The following is a 17,468-nucleotide window of genomic DNA, read 5'->3' as shown; positions in this document are numbered from 1 at the left end:
GTAAATCCATTTTATTTGTAGGAATGATTACATAATTTCTAAGTTAAAGTTGAAAAGACCGTAAAAATCTGTATGCCCTGATTGTCGTATCATGTTCTAGAGAAGTAGTGTACAAACAAATCTCTTCTAACATTGTTCATTTTGCTAAAAAAATGTGGCAGTAGCTTTTGGTGTAGTTGGGGAGATTTTGTTTTCCTGACCAATGTCAAGGAATTATTTAGAATCAATTTCTACGGAGGCTAGAATGGGAAATTGTTGTGCAGGTGCACTAGACCTTCAACTATTCAATAAACATGTACGGATGTGGCCTAGTGGTCAATGAAGTTGGTGGAAACCTTGGTGACCAGGATTATATCCCAGCAGACAAGTAGAAACAAAATACACTACGTGGTTTCTTACCATCTGCATACACCTTGGTGGCAGAGTTACGTGGTAGCTGTGCTGATTAGAGGTAGCAAGTACCCGGTGGAGTAGCCGAGATGTGGGAAATCTTGCCAGGAAACCACCATTATAAGAAAAAAGATAAATAAATAAAGATGCATTCTGCTTTTGGATAAAGTGTGTCCAGATTATGTTCTGAGAATTGATGTTTTACATTGGTTGCGCATGCTCTTCGAAAGTAGTTCATGACTATTTACTAATTAAGCTGCTAAATTCAGCTGTACAAGAAACTATTGCAAGGGAAGCTGCAGTGGTTGGAAATTCCAACAGAAACATAAACTGATTTGCTCAGGTGATTTTGTTAATTTAGACCTATATGATCTACCTTATTGTTTTTTACCTAGGTGGAGAACTGTTTGTATTTTGCTTTGCATGTTCATTTTTCTTATTGCTACTCTAACCTCGTCTTTTAATTCAGACGAAAAAGAACAAATAGACCAAGCACAATCCATATTTTGGAGAGAATGGAAACTGAAGCTAGAAGAGCAAAAGCGCGTTGCAGAGCATTGAAGGAGTTTAGAACAAATAATCCCTGGGGTTGAAACTACTCACTTCTTATCGGGGGACATGGACTACAGAGAGAGTGTTGTGTTTTCATTTGTCGAGTCCATTACCCCAGAGAAGAAACACATTGTGAAGGATTTATTGATGTTGGCTAATACTTATAGCTTAGATTGCAGCAAGGTATGCACGTTCGTGAAACCAGAAGAGTAACTAAGATAATGAATTACAATTACAGATTCTAAGATGCTAGAAAACTAACTCTTTCTCCTAACACTCCTCTCCAATTCAGGTGGTGCTGCATTACCTGAGGTCTATCTTTGTTTCTGAGGCTTGGAGCACCGATGATGTTAAAACTGAAGTGTCAAATCACAGAGAAGATATACTAGATTGTGTTGCAGAAACAATAAAAGTTATTTCCTCATCGATCTACCCTGCAGCTGATGGACATGATAAGAAGAGGCTTTCTCTAGTATATGGCCTACTCTCTAACTGCTACTTGTAGCTATATCAACGAAAGGATCCAGTGCATTCTGATTCTATTCATATCGCTTGTTTTTCCAAGACTGCTGAAGAAGAATGTTGCAAGGTGTCCTTTATCGGGGATCTAAACTTAAAAATTATTGCTGGAATTCAAGATTTGAACTTTGATTGCTCACATCAATGAAAACAACGCTGAGGCATTGGCAAAGATGGTCAACAGCCTTGTTTCTGCTCATGACGGTCCAGTGCCTGATGGTCTCTTGTCTTGGCAGTATGTATATAAACATCATGTTTTATGTTTGTTGACAAACTTGGAAGCTAGAGCTAAACCGGGGGTCAATATCCAAAGCTCTGAAAGTCTTCATTGCTTAATCGGTGATATCTTTCGTTTCCTTTCTGATGTCCTTACCAAAAGGACTTCCTTTGAAATAGTGCTACCTCCTAATTTCCTACAATTAAGTGAATACAGTTAGATTTGCACTATTGTGAGAGAAATGTTGTCCATTGAAATACGGTGGCCTCACTTGCGATGTTCCTTCTTGGAAGAACTCTCTGATAATAAGTTGATTTGCCATTATCATTTCTTACAATCTGTTACGCAAAAGAAAAATGTGAGCCTTACTCTAATACCAATTGAAAGTACAAGAGGGGGAGGGGGGGGTGAAATGTTTATTTTTATATTTTAATCGCTACAAGTTGACTAGTTTCCTAGTTAGTCGACTAGATGTAATAACGAGATAATAGTAAGAGCAGAAATTAAGGTGCAGAAATAAAGTGCAGGAATTAAAGACACCGGAAGTTTTGATGCTGGTTCGGATGCAATATGAATCATAGTCCAGTCCCCTTGGGTTGCAAGGGAGTTCTCCTTCAGTAAATGAGTTTCTCGAGTACAACGTGAATGGTGTGGTTTACACCAATGGCTCAGTTTCAATGTCACTTGTTTCTTTTTTATACAATGCCTCACTTGTATTTTTCTCTCTTTATTCTCTAACTTGTTACAAAGCAGATCTAGTAGAGCTACAATATTTGTTTGTAGTAGAACAAAGAGAGGGTATTTGGTTCGATCAAAGTATGTTTGAATAAGGCTTAGGGAAGTGTATAAATACTATGTAGGAGGCCGTTGCTGAAGAGATTTGACAACCCAAGAGATTTGATCCTTAGAAAGAAATTGATTCTTTCCAAGAATAATGTTATATGCCGTTGCTCTTCCTTGATGAGAGAACTTTAATAGCTTTTCTTCTACAGGCCATGATAGCGCCGGTTTACTCCTTGACTTTTGGTCCTTCCAGAAATAGCAGCTTGATTGATCATCTTGCAAGATCTTCGATGCTTCTTTTCTGCTTCAGTCAATCTCCGATTATTTCTTTGCCGGATCTTTAGTTGGTTGTTTAATTCCTTCCTTTTGGTTTCTCTTCGATCCTGGATGCCTACCTTGAGTCTCTATACCAAAAACTACAGTATTATTTATCATCATTAAAACTAAAACCTAACAAGCAGTATTTTTACCCCATCTAGACTTGGCTGAATCTGCTGTAGGTTGTTGGTGGCAGTCGTTTGAGGTTCTGTTGGTTCAATAGGTGCTTCGATCTGCACTAGAGCACTTTTACCCCATCATTGCAAAGGCTGTGTTATCATAGGTACTAGTAATTTGTTTGGGCGAGAAAGGTGCCAAGTCAACATTCATGACTTCAAGAATATGTGAGATGAGCAAACCATAGGGTAAACAAGCAGCAGAAGAGGATATATCCCTGATACTTTCAAGCATATACCGACGAATCCACGCAAATCAGTCAAGCCTTTTATTGTTCACAAGACAGTAAAGAACAGAGATATCTCTAGTAGTCAAAGTGTCGAGGGACCCAGTTCTAGGAAGTAAAGTGTTAGCTATCATGTGGGCTAAAACACGATGTTCAAACTTGAGATTTTTAGGACCAATGTCAGGAGGGTTTTCAGACAGAAAAACCTTTGCCTCTTCTAAGGAAACTTCAAAGTCTTTAGGCTTGGAATTTTGCACAAAAATATCATAACCATGAAACTTAGCAGAAAATATCTTCTCAAATTGATAGGAATCAAGAACAATCCTAGTGCCTAAAACCATTGACTCCAAGTCATCATTGTCATTAACAAACAGATTTGCATAAAACATCCTCACATGCTCTTCATACATAGAATTTCCAATAGTGTCGATCATAGGAGAAAGACATTGAAAATAAAAAATAGCAATCACATCACAGTGTAAATTTTTCATAAGAGAGAGACTTAAAGAGCATCCACAAGCTATAGATTTAGACTTATAGGACTCAAACCTTGATTTCTCTCTTGGTCCATACAAGTTCAGTTTGTCTTCTGGCCCAAAATCTGTGCTTTCCACTTTTACTTTCTTGCATGCAGGCTCTTTGGGGGGTTGCTCCATAGGACTTTTCCTACCTTTTTCTGGCTAATAGGGAGATCCTCCGATGATTCACTATTTTCATTATCGGTTTTGAGGAAGTATGAGTCAAGGGATGATTCAAGGTCGACGGTTTCTTTAGAGTTGTGGGTTTTCTGAAATCGTCTGCTTCGTCTTGTGGCAGTGGAAGATGAGAGGTTTATATTTCCATGGTAGAGTAATTTTGTGACAAGTGATGAAGAAAGAAGAAGAACGGAGGTTATTTATCTAGGCTTTTGGAAGGTTAAAGCGTTGCATCGGTTAAAGGAAAGGTCGGGTTCAGAAGGAAGTGACACTTATGAAGAGTTGCTTCGGCGGCACCAATGGAAGTGCAATAATGACACTCACATCAAATTAATACACTCAACAATTAAGCAAACAAGAAAGGAAGTAAAATATTTTAAGAAGATAAGAAAGATTTTTTTACATAATAGAAATAATACCAATCTTTTTGCGCAGTAAAATTATTCTTCCAAAAGAGGTTTTGTAAAAATATCAGCAAGTTGAGACTCAGTATTAATGACTTCTAACACGATATCACCTTTTGCAACATGATCACGAATAAAATGATGCTTAATTTCTATATGTTTTGCCCTAGAGTGATGCACAAATTTTGTTGACAAACATACTGAACTTGTATTATTACAGAAAATTGGAGTAGAGGTAAGAGATAAATTATAATCGAGAAGTTGATGCATGATCCAAAGAACTTGTGTACAACAACTTCCAACAACTAAATATTCTATTTCAGTAGTTTGACAAGGCAACATAATTTAGTTTCTTGTTGTGACAGGAAATTAGAGCATTTCCCAATAATTATCATGTGCTACTAGTACTTTTCCTTTCAATTCTATCACCTACAAAATCTGCATCTGAAAAGCCTTTTAAAACAAAATTGTTAGAATGATCATACCATAATCCTAATTCAGTGGTCCCAATGAGATATCTAATAATGCGTTTAACTGCAGTAAGATGAGATCTTTTGGAGCCGACTAAAACCTTGCACATGTAAATACACTGAACATTATATCTGATCAACTAACAATGAGATACAATAAAGATCCAATCATTCCTCTATACATTGTTTCATCCACACCTTTTCCATTATTGACATCTTCAAGCGTAGTTGTTGGACTCATTGGAGTTTCAATGGACTTTGCATTCTCTATACCAAACTTCTTTATAAGCTCCTTGGTGTACTTAGTTTGGCTAATAAAAATCCTTTTGGGAGATTGTTTGATTTGCAATGCAAGAAAGAAAGTTAGCTCTCCCATCATGCTCATTTTGAATTCTCCTTTAATAATATTTGCAAATTCTTCACATAGCACAGAGTTAGGACTTCCAAAAATAATATCGTCAACATAAATTTGAGTAATAAGATTACCTGAATTTGAATGCTTAATGAGCATGGTCGTGTCGATATTACCTCGTTTGAAACCTTGATTTAGAAGGAAAGAACTTAGTCTTTCATACCGGGCTCTAGGGGCTTACTTGAGTCCATATAGAGCTTTAGACATCTTGAATACATGATTTGGGAAGCTGTCACTTACAAAGCCATGAGGTTGTTTCATGTATACTTCTTCAGAGATGTATCCATTTAGGAAGGCACTTTTTACATCCATTTGAAATTGTTTGAATCCTTTATGAGCAGTAATAGCAAGTAGTATTCGAATAGATCTAATCTTGCTACAGGTGCAAATGTTTCATCGTAGTTGATTCCCTCTTGCTGAGAGTAACCTTGAGCAACTAGCCTTGCTTTGTTATGAACAACTTGACCAGACTTATTCAACTTATTCCTGAAAACCCATTTAGTTCCTATAATGGAAGCATTTGATGTTTTTGGAACCAAATCCCACACTTTATTTCATTCAAATTGATCAAGTTAATCTTTCATAGCTTTGATCCAGTAGTCGTCTTTAAGGGCTTCATCAACCTTTTTTGGCCCAAGTTTTGATAATAAGGCCAGTGAAAGTTGAGTTTCTGAGATCTTCTGGTAGTGATACCTTTTTGTGGATTTCCAATGATGAACTTGAGGGGATATCCAGGTTCACTTTTCCATTCATTTGGAACATTTGTAATTGGCTCCTTTTCCACAGTGGTTGACTGTTCAGCAGAGGATGATTCCTGGATTTTAATGTGCTCCTCAATTGACTGATTCTGCAACTGGTCGACTGATCGTGACTTTTCCAGTAACAACAAACTTTGGGACAATAGAGATTTCATCATCTTCAGGAAGTTTTTTATTCCTTGAGTGAGGGTTAGTATCCACAAAAACAACATGAATGGATTCTTCAATGCATAAAGTTCTTTTATTGTAAACTCTATATGATCTACATGAGGGAGAGTATCTAAGAAAAATACCTTCGTCGCTTTTTTGGATCAAACTTACCCAAGTTGTCTTTTCCATTATTGTGAATGAAGCATTTGCATCCAAATGGGTGGAAGTAACTGATGTTGGGTTTCTTACCATTCCATAGCTCATATGGAGTCTTTTTAAGAATGGATCGAATCAGACATCTGTTGATAATATGATATGCTATGCTTACAGGTTCTGCCCAGAAGTGGTGAGGTAGAGAATTTCAACAATCATGGTTCTTGCCATGTCCTGAAAGGTTCGGTTTTTATGTTGTACCACTCCATTCTGTCGAGGTGATCTTGGCGAAGAGAAGTTGTGAGAGATTCCTTGATCGTTGCGAAAGTTTTCAAAAGCTCTGCTCTCGAACTCTTCTCCATGATCACTTCTGGTAGAAGAAATGTAGTATCCCTTTTCATTCTTATAGAGGACTTAAAAATTACTTAGAGCTTCATCTTCAGGACTCAGAAAAATAACCCAAGTGAAACGAGAAAAATCATCTACGATAACAAAAGCATATTTTCTGCCACCAATACTAGCAGTTCTAGTTGGACCAAAAAAATCCATATGCAAGAGTTGAAGAGGTCTAGTAGTAGAGACAATGTTTTTGATTTTGAAAGATGAACAAGTTTTTTTTCCTAATTGACAAACATCAAAATTATTATCTTTTGAAAAATCTAGTTTAGGAAGACCGATGACAAGATCGCGTTTAGAAAGTTTTTGAACAGTTGTTTGTCACCTGTTGTGACGACCCAAAGGGTCATCACCTGTTTTCTCTTTTATTCCGTGCTTTCGAGGCCTTGAAAACCTCATTTTTACTTGCCTCGTTTTGCGTGCGCAGTCCGGGCGTGTAGCCGGAATGCTTAAATATGAGTTCTGTGTGAAAAATGATGAATTTTGATATTAATATGATTAGAGTTGACCTTGGTCAACATTTTTGGTAAACGGACACGGACCCGTGATTGGACGGTCCCGGATGGTCCGTAGAAAAATATGGGACTCGGGCATATGCCCGGAGTCGAATTTCGAGGTCCAGAGCCCGAGAAATGAATTTTTCTGTGAAATTGTTTTTCTGAAATTTATATGGAAATTTGAAATGAAAATGGATTAGAAAGTGTTGGTATCGGGCCCGTATTTTGGTTCCGGTGCCCGGTACATGTCTTATATGTGGTTTAAGCGCTTCCTGTGAAATTTGGTTGAAATCGGACATCATTTGACGTGTTTCGGACCTAAATATCTAAAATTTGAAGTTTAGGAAGTTTGATGAAAAAGTGATGGTTTTGAGGTTTGAAGCATTGATTTTGATGTTGTTATGGCGATTTGATCGCTCGGTTAAGTTCGTATGAGGTTGTTGAGTTAGTGTGTGTGATTGGTTAGCAGCCCCGAGGGCTCGGGAGTGTTTTTGGGTGTGTTCGGGGTGGTTTTGGACTTAGGATGATATCAGATTTTCTGCAATTTTTGCACAGGCATTCCCTTCTTCGCGATCGCGTCCCTCAGCACGCGTTCGCGATGCTTCACAGGTTCCCTTCTTCGCGATCGCATCACCACTCAGGCGATCGCGTAAGCCAATTTCAGGACCCCCAGTAATTCCTTCATCGCGTTCGCGAACTCGTCCTCGCGTTCGCATAGTATTAGCTCACCCTTCATCGCGTTCGCGTATGTACCTACGCGTTCGCGTAGAGTAAACTCAGGACCTCAGATTTTTCCTTCTACGCGTTCGCGTTTCCTCCCACGCGATCGCGATTCATACCCAGCTTACCCTTCGTGAACGCGGCCCCTTTCCCGCGATCGCGAAGGGCATTTTCGCCCAGTGATTTTTAAAGTTCAAAACAGAACCATTACGGGATTATTCCCATTCTTTCATAAAACTTGTCTTCTCCAAGCGCTAGGGACGATTTTTTGAAGCTCTTCTTCACCAAAGTCCTTGGATAAGTAATTTCCCACTCATTTCCTTCATCTTCCTTCATTAATTAATGAGTTTCTAAACCTAAGTCACGAAATCAAAGTAGAAATTAAGGGTTTTGGGTAGAGTTAGGGTTTTGAGAGTTTTGGGTGATTCAGCCTCAATTTGGGGTCGAATCTTAAAACAAATTGTATATTTGAACTCGTGGGGTTATGGGTGATTGGGTTTTAGTCCGAGCCTCGTGTTTGGACCATGTGGGCCAGGTGTCGAATTTTGGTATTTTTGGAAGAATGCTAGGAAATTCATATCTAGGCTATGGGATGTTGCCATTGAGTCTTTATTGATATTATTGAATTAATTATGCCTAGATATCATTGTTTCGGAGTCGGATTGTAGAGGAAAGGCGGTAATTGAGGATTGATTGCTATTCTTGGACCGAGGTAAGTGTTTGATCTAACTTTGTCTTGAGGGAATAGGATTAGGATATTATTTGCTAAATGTTGAGTAGGGTGTATAGGTATGGTGACGAGTATCTATACACCGGTGTCTAGCATGACCGTGAGTCCTTATTTGTGCGTATTTGGGATTCTGTGGTGACTCTTCCTTATTTGATGGATGGTTTCAATATAATATGAACAGTATGAAGAGGAAATATGATTTGTAAATTTCTTGGAGCGTTGGCTCGAATTATGACATGGTTAGGGAGTAAGAAAGGAATGAAAGAGAAAGAGATGTAATTACCCCTTGCCGGGACGTGGGAATTATTGTTGTTGCTACCTTGTCGGGAAGTAGATGTTTATTTGTATTCTCCCTTGCCGGGATAGTTGGATTGATATTTGTTCCCTTGCCGGGAAATCATTATATATTATACATTGGGATCGTGTGGCACGCCGACCACTTATATATTATAAATTGGGATCGTGTGGCACGCCGACCACTTATATATTATAAAATGGGATCGTGTGGCACGCCGACCACTTATATATTATAAATTGGGATCGTGTGGCACGCAGACCACTTATATATATATATATATATATATATATATATATATATATATATATATATATATATATATATATATATATATTATACAATGGGATCGTGTGGCACGCCGACCACTTATATGTTATAAAATGGGATCGTGTGGCACGCCGACCACTTATATATTATGAAAAATGGGATCGTGTGGCACGCCGACCACGAAATCTGTGTTGGAAGGAACCAATTGTGATTTTCCCTTATGTACTCCTACCGTTCTATTTTATCTGTTATCCCCAAAAGCATGTTTCCCCTCGCAGTCTTAATTATTACTTTCCGATGTTATTTTTGTAGTACTTGCACATATATATATATCTGCACAGGTTGATTGGTGGTCCTGTCTAGCCTCGTCACTACTTCGCCGGGGTTAGGCCAGGCACTTACCAGCACATGGGGTCGGTTGTGCTGATGCTACACTTCTGTGCTCTTTTACACAGATCACGGTACCGGAGCAGCTTTTGGACTACAGCAGTAGTTGATTGGGAGCTGGCATCAGTCCAGGGCTTTCGAGGTAGCCTAGCTGGCGTTCGTAGGCCGGAGTCCCTTTTCCATGTTTTTAGTTTGTTTTCCTTGTACCGAGACAAACATTGATGTATTTCTATTCTGACTTGTTTTTAGCACTCTTTAGTACTTCGTGAGTTAGCGACACCAGTCTTGGGTAGAGAAATGTTAACTTTCGCATTTTGGGCTTTCAATTATTTAAGTTCTAAAGACTTCCGCTTTTATATTAACTGTCTCGTTGATCTTTATATTTGTTGATGGTGCTAAGAGTAGTATCCCTGTTGGTGTTCCACCCGACAGGGATATTGATTTATGTATTGATCTGGCTCCGGGCACTCAGCCCATTTCTATCCCGCTGTATCGCATTGCCCCTCCAGAGTTGAAGGAGTTAAAGGACCAGTTGCACGATTTGATAGAGAAGGGTTTTATCAGGCCTAGTGTTTCTCCTTTGGGTGCACCAGTGTTATTTGTGAAGAAAAAGGATGGATCAATGAGGATGTGCATTGATTACCGGCAACTGAACAAAGTGACGATCAAGAATAAGTATCCACTGCCGAGGATTGATGATTTGTTCGACCAGCTTCAGGGTGCAAAGGTGTTTTCAAAGATAGATTTGAGATCTGGCTACCATCAGCTGAGGATTAGGGCGTCTGATGTCCCTAAGATAGCATTTCGCACTCGGTATGGGCAATATGAGTTTTTAGTCATGTCATTTGGGCTGACCAATGCCCAGCAACATTTATGGAGTTAACGAACAGAGTGTTCAGTCCTTATTTGGACTCGTTCGTGATAGTCTTTATTGATGATATTCTGGTATACTCCCGCGGCCAGGAAGAGCACGAGCAGCACCTCAAAGTGGTTCTTCAGACTCTGAAGGATAGTCAGTTATATGCTAAGTTCTTGAAGTGTGAGTTCTGGTTGAGTTCGATTGCATTTCTGGGTCACGTTGTATCAGCAAAGGGTATTCAGATGGACCCAAAGAAGATTGAGGCAGTCAAGAACTGGCCTCGACCAGCATCAACTACTGAGATCCGGAGTTTCTTGGGGTTAGCAAGTTATTATCGCCGGTTCGTGGAGGGATTTTCATCTATTGCAGCCCCGATGACCAGATTGACCCAGAAGGGTGCCCAGTTCAGATGGTCAGATGAGTGTGAGGCGAGCTTTCAGAAGCTCAAGACGGCTTTGACTACGGCACCGATATTGGTTTTGCCCATAGGCTCAGGGCCTTATACAGTTTATTGTGATGCTTCCCGTATTGGGCTTGGTGCAGTATTGATGTAGGATGGCAGAGTCATTGCATATGCTTCGAGGCAGTTGAAGATCCACGAGAAGAATTAACCGGTTCATGATCTAGAGTTGGCAGCCATTGTTCATGCTTTGAAGATTTGGAGGCATTATCTATATGGTGTGACGTGTGAGGTGTACACCGATCACAAGAGTCTTCAGTACTTGTTCAAGCAGAAGGAGTTGAACTTGAGGCAGAGGAGGTGGTTGGAGCTATTGAAGGATTATGATGTTACCATTTTGTATCACCCGAGGAGAGCCAATGTGGTCGCTGATGCATTGAGTAGGAAGTCCGCCAGCATGGGTAGTCTTGCTTATATTCCGGTCAGCCAGAGACCGCTTGCTTTGGATATTCAGGCCTTGGCCAATCGATTTGTGAGGTTGGAAATTTCTGAGCCTAGCAGAGTGTTAGCTTGCACGATCGCTCGTTCTTCATTATTGGAGCGTATCCGTGATCGGCAGTTTGATGATCCCCATTTGTGTGTCCTGAGAGACACGGTGCAGTGTGGAGGTGCCACGAAGGTGACCTTAGATGATGATGGTGTTTTGAGATTGCAGGGGCGAGTTTGCGTGCCCAATGTCGATGGGATTCGAGAGTTGATCTTAGCGGAGGCCCATAGTTCTCGGTATTCTATTCACCCGGACACCGCGAAGATGTATCAGGATTTGCGGCAGCATTATTGGTGGCGTAGGATGAAGAAAGATATTGTTGCGTATGTGGCTCGATGTTTGAACTGTCAGCAGGTCAAGTGTGAGCATCAGAGGCCTGATGGTTTGTTTCAGAGGATTGAGCTTCCCGAGTGGAAGTGGGAGAGGATTACCATGGATTTTCGTTACTGGACTTCCGATGACTCGAAAGAAATTTGATGCCATTTGGTTCATTGTTGATAGGCTGACCAAGTCAGCGCATTTCATTCCTGTTGCAGCCACTTATTCATCAGAAAGGTTAGCTGAGGTCTACATCCGAGAGATTGTTCGCCTTCACGGGGTGCCGGTATCTATCATTTCAGACCGGGGTACGCAGTTTACCTCGCGCTTCTCTAGAGAGCAGATTTCAGGCAGGAGTTGGGCACCCAGGTTCAGTTGAGCACAAACGTTCCTCTCAGACGGACGGCCAGTCCGAGAGGACTATTCAGATATTGGAGGACATGCTCCGAGCTGTGTCATTGATTTTGGAGCTCGTGGGACCAATATTTGCCTTTAGCAAGAGTTCGCCTACAATCAACAGCTACCAGTCCAGCATTCAGATGGCTCCATATGAGGCATTGTATGGTAGGGTCGATGTCGGTCTCCAGTGGGGTGGTTTGAGCCGGGAGAGGTTCGGTTATTGGTACAGATTTAGTTCAGGAGACCTTGGATAAGGTCAAGATCATTCAGGACAGGCTTTCGTTCGGCTCAGTCCGCGGCAAAGAATATATGCGGATCGTAAGGTTCGAGATGGTAACTTTCATGGGTTTGGTGAGCGGGTCTGCTCCGATGTCGCTATGAAGGGCGTGATGAGATTCGGAAGAGGGTAAGCTTAGCCCTAGATTCATTGGCCCATTTGAGATTCTCGATCGTGTGGGAGAGGTGGCATTACAGACTTGGCCTTGCGCCCAGCTGATCAACCGTGACATCCAGTGTTTCATGTGTCATGCTTTCGGAGGTATCACATGCTATCCAGCTCACGTGTTAGACTTCAGCGTGTCCAGTTGGACAAGGATCTGTCCTATTAGGAGGAGCCGGTAGCTATTCTAGACCGGCAGGTTCGTCACTTGAGATCCAAGAGTTTTCCTTCAGTGCGTGTTCAGTGAGAGGTCAGCCTCCTGAAGGCATCGACTGATTCCGAGTTGATATGCGGAGCCGTTATCGCTCATCTGTTTCCCTCAGGGAATACTTCTTTCTTTTTCCGTTTCGAGGAGGAACGATTGTTTTTAGAGGTGGAGGATGTGACGACCCAAAGGGTCATCACCTGTTTTCTCTTTTATTCTATGCTTCCGAGGCCTTGACAACCTCATTTTATACTTGCTCTATTGCGTGCGCAGTCCGGGGCGTGTAGCCGAAGGCTTAAATTAAGTTATGTGTGAAAAATGATGATTGTTTGATTTATAATGAATTAAACTTGACCTTGATCAACATTTGGTAAACGAACCGGACCCATGATTGGATGGTCCCGGAGGGTCCGTAGAAAAATATAGGACTCGGCATATGCCCGGAATCGAATTCGAGGTCGAGCCCGAGAAATGAATTTTTCTGTGAATTGTTTTTTCCTGAATTTATATGGATAATTTGAAATGAAATGGATAGAAAGTGTTGGTATCGGCCGTATTTTTGTTCCGGCGCCCGGTACGTCTTATATGTGGTTAAGCGCTTCCTGTGAAATTTGGTTGAAATCGGACATCATTTGACGTGTTTCGGACCTAAATATCTAAATTTGAAGTTTAGAAGTTTGAATGAAAAAGTGATGATTTGAGGTTTGTAAGCATTGATTTTGATGTTTTTAATGGGATTGATCGCTCGTAATTAAGTTGTATAGTTGTGTTGAGTTAGTGTGTGTGATTGTTAGAGCCCCGAGGGCCTCGGGATGTTTTCTGGGGGTGTTCGGGGTGGTTTTGGACTTAGGATGATATCAGATTTTCTGCATTTTTTGCACAGGCATTCCCTTCTTCGCGATCGCGTTCCTCAGCACGCGTTTGCGATGCTTCACAGGTTCCCTTCTTCGCGATCGCATCACCACTCACGCGATCGCGTAAGCCAATTTTAGGACCCCCAGTAATTCCTTCATCGGGTTCGCGAACTCGTCCTCGCGTTCGCATAGTATTAGCTCACCCTTCATCGCGTTCGCGTATGTACCTACGCGTTCGCGTAGAGTAAACTCAGGACCCCAAATTTTTCCTTCTACGCGTTCGCGTTTCCTCCCACGCGATCGCGATTCATACCCAGCTTACCCTTCGCGAACGCGGCCCCTTTCCCGCGATCGCGAAGGGCATTTTCGCCCAGTGATTTTTAAAGTTCAAAACAGAACCATTACGGGATTATTCCCATTCTTTAATAAAACTTGTCTTCTCCAAGCTCTAGGGGCGATTTTTTGAAGCTCTTCTTCACCAAAGTCCTTGGGTAAGTAATTTCCCACCTAATTCCTTCACTCTTCTTCATTAATTACTGAAATCCTAGACCTAAATCATGAAATCAAAGTAGAAATTAAGGGTTTTGGGTAGAGTTAGGGTTTTGAGAGTTTTGGGTGATTCAACCTCAATTTGGGGTCGAATCTTAAAACAAATTGCATATATGAACTCGTGGGGTTATGGGTGATTGGGTTTTGGTCCGAGCCTCGTGTTTGGACCATGTGGGCCCGGTGTCGAATTTTTGTATTTTTGGAAGAATGCTAGGAAATTCATATCTAGGCTATGGGATGTTGCCATTGAGTCTTTATTGATATTATTGAATTAATTATGCCTAGATATCATTGTTTCGGAGTCGGATTGTAGAGGAAAGGCGGTAATTGAGGATTGATTGCTATTCTTGGACCGAGGTAAGTGTTTGATCTAACTTTGGCTTGAGGGAGTAGGATTAGGATATTATTTGCTAAATGTTGAGTACGGTGTATAGGTATGGTGACGAGTATCTATACACCGGTGTCTAGCATGACCGTGAGTCCTTATTTGTGATTTGGGATTTTGTGGTGACTCTTCCTTATTTAATGGATGGTTTCAATATAATATGAACAGTATGAAGAGGAAATAGGATTTGTAAATTTCTTGGAGCGTTGGCTCGAATTATGACATAGGTAGGAAGTAAGAAAAGAACGAAAGGGAAAGAGATGTAATTATTCCCTTGCCGGGACGTGTGAGTTATTGTTGTTGCTCCCTTGCCGGGAAGTAAATGTTTATTTGTAATCTCCCTTGCTGGGATAGTTGGATTGATACTTGATCCCTTGCCGGGATAACTAAATTAGTATTTGTTCCCTTGCCGGGAAATCATTATATATTATAAATTGGGATCGTGTGGCACGCCGACCACTTATATATTATAAAATGGGATCGTGTGGCACGCCGGCCACTTATATATTATAAATTGGGATCGTTGGCACGCCGACCACTTATATATATTATACAATGGGATCGTGTGGCACACCGACCACTTATATGTTATAAAATGGGATCTTGTGGCACGCCGACCACGAAATCTGTGTTGGAAGGAACCAATTGTGATTTTCCCTTATGTACTCCTACCGTTCTATTTTATCTGTTATCCCCAAAAGCATGTTTCCCCTCCCAGTCTTAATTATTACATTCCGCTGTTATTTTTATAGTACTTGCACATATATATATCTGCACAGGTTGATTGGTGGTCCTGTCTAGCCTCGTCACTACTTCGCCGGGGTTAGGCCAGGCACTTACCAGCATATGGGGTCGGTTGTGCTGATGCTACACTTCTGTGCTCTTTTGCACAGATCACGGTACCGGAGCAGCTTTTGGACCACATCAGTAGTTGATTGGGAGCTGGCATCAGTTCAGGGACTTTCGAGGTAGCCTAGCTGGCGTTCGCAGGCCGGAGTCCCTTTCCATGTTTTTAGTTTGTTTTCCTTGTACCGAGACAAACATTGATGTATTTCTATTCTGACTTGTTTTTAGCACTCTTTAGTAGTTCGTGAGTTAGCGACACCAGTCTTGGGTAGAGAAATGTTAACTTCCGCATTTTGGGCTTTCAGTTATTTAAGTTCTAAAGACTTCCGCTTTTATATTAACTGTCTCGTTGATCTTTATATTTGTTGATGATGCTAAGAGTAGTATTAAATTAATTGGCTTACCTAGCTCCTATTAGTAGGCGCCATCACGACTCCCGATGGTGGGAAATTCGGGTCGTGACACCTGTCATATGTCTCGAACATGCGCTATCAAGATACCATTTCCCTTTTCTATTCTTCATGCGATGTTCCTGTAGAAAAAACAAAATTACTTGTTTTTAGGTACCCAAGCTTGCTTGGGTCCTAAATGGTTAGTATTCTGAGTATTAGCTTGACTAGAGAGCTTGGGTCGCCAGACCCGTCTCCTGTTGTTCTTGAACCTGCAATGGTTAGAGGTATGATCGAGTTTCCACAGTAGAAACACGAGGGCTAATTGAGTTTTGAGGCATTTTCTCCTTTGATTCTAAACCTGCAATGGTTAGAGATGTGCCCATTTTTACCGGAATGAGTACATGAAGAATGATTTCTAGTTCTAGGTGGAGGATTATGAGGAACAAACTGATTTGATCTAACAGAGCTATGGCTGGTGGATTTCACATACTTCTAACTTCAAAGCCCAATATTTCTTTCCTCTTTGGATTGTTTGAAGATTAAAAACTTTCTTAATATCTGCAAGAGAAATGTCAATAAATGCTTGAAGTTGAAGACAGCTAGGACATGTAGGAAGATGTAACTCTCTTGTACCTTCGTCTTCCATGAGACCAAGTTCACTTGAGTTTTCATCGCTATCTACATCGATGGCCATAGAGCACATGTTGTCGATTTCTTCATGATCAGATTCTTCTTCATCACTCCAAGCTCTAAAATATTTCTTCTTCTGAATGTTTCTAATGAGTTTCTTTTTCAGTTCAAGGCATTCAGCTTGAATGTGTCCATGTTTTCCACATTCATAGCATCTTCCATCATTTTTATCATTACAATTGTTCATCCTTCCTCTTTTGAAGTTGTTTTACCTCTCCTGCTATTTCTATTTTTCCTTATCATGCTTGTTACAACTCGAGAGAGCATAGCTATTTTATTCATCTTGTTCTCCTCCTTCCTTTTCCTCTTCATTTTCTAGTTCAGTCATAGTTTCTTTGACTGCAACTGTCTTCTTCTTTTCTTGTTGAATCTGCCTGTTTAAGTGTGTTTTCTCATATGCAGTTAGATCACCTCTAAGTTCATTATAGGATATTTTGTCAAGATCTTGATATTCCAAAGAAATGACTTTGGGTTGCCAAATCGTGGGAAGTCTTCTTAGAATTTTTCTGACCTATTATCTGTTTTGATTGGTCTATCAAATGACTTTAAATCTCCAAGGATTTTGCTGAAACTGGAGAACATTTCCTCCACTGATTCTCCATCCTTCATTTGAAATAATTCAGTTTCGAACTAGGAGATTGATCCTTGTTTCTTTCACTTTGTTGGTTCCTTCATATGTGACCTCTCATTTATCCCTCATTTCCTTTGCAGTTTCACAGTTTAATATCTTTTCATATTCTTCTCTACTGATAGCATTGTACAACAGATTTTTTGCTTTAGCATTTTATGAAGACTGATTATTCTTTTGTATAATCATCTAAATTAAGTGGATCAATTGATACTATGACTTGACCATTTTCATCTTTCCTTGGCGGAATTGGAAGATATCCCTTTTTGATCACGCGCCAAACTTTAATGTTATATGATATAGTGTAGGTCTCCATACGTATTTTCCAGTGAGAAAAGTGCTGGTCGTTGAAATACAGGGGTCGTACCTGAGAAGTTCCTTCTTGAAATAACGCTCCAACGACTGTGTTTGATCCCATGATCTTTTCCTCACTTTTTG

Source organism: Nicotiana attenuata, unplaced genomic scaffold (assembly GCF_001879085.1).
Source record: "Nicotiana attenuata strain UT unplaced genomic scaffold, NIATTr2, whole genome shotgun sequence".
In the NCBI taxonomy this organism is placed as follows: Eukaryota; Viridiplantae; Streptophyta; class Magnoliopsida; order Solanales; family Solanaceae; genus Nicotiana; species Nicotiana attenuata.
This window is presented reverse-complemented; position numbering follows the sequence as displayed.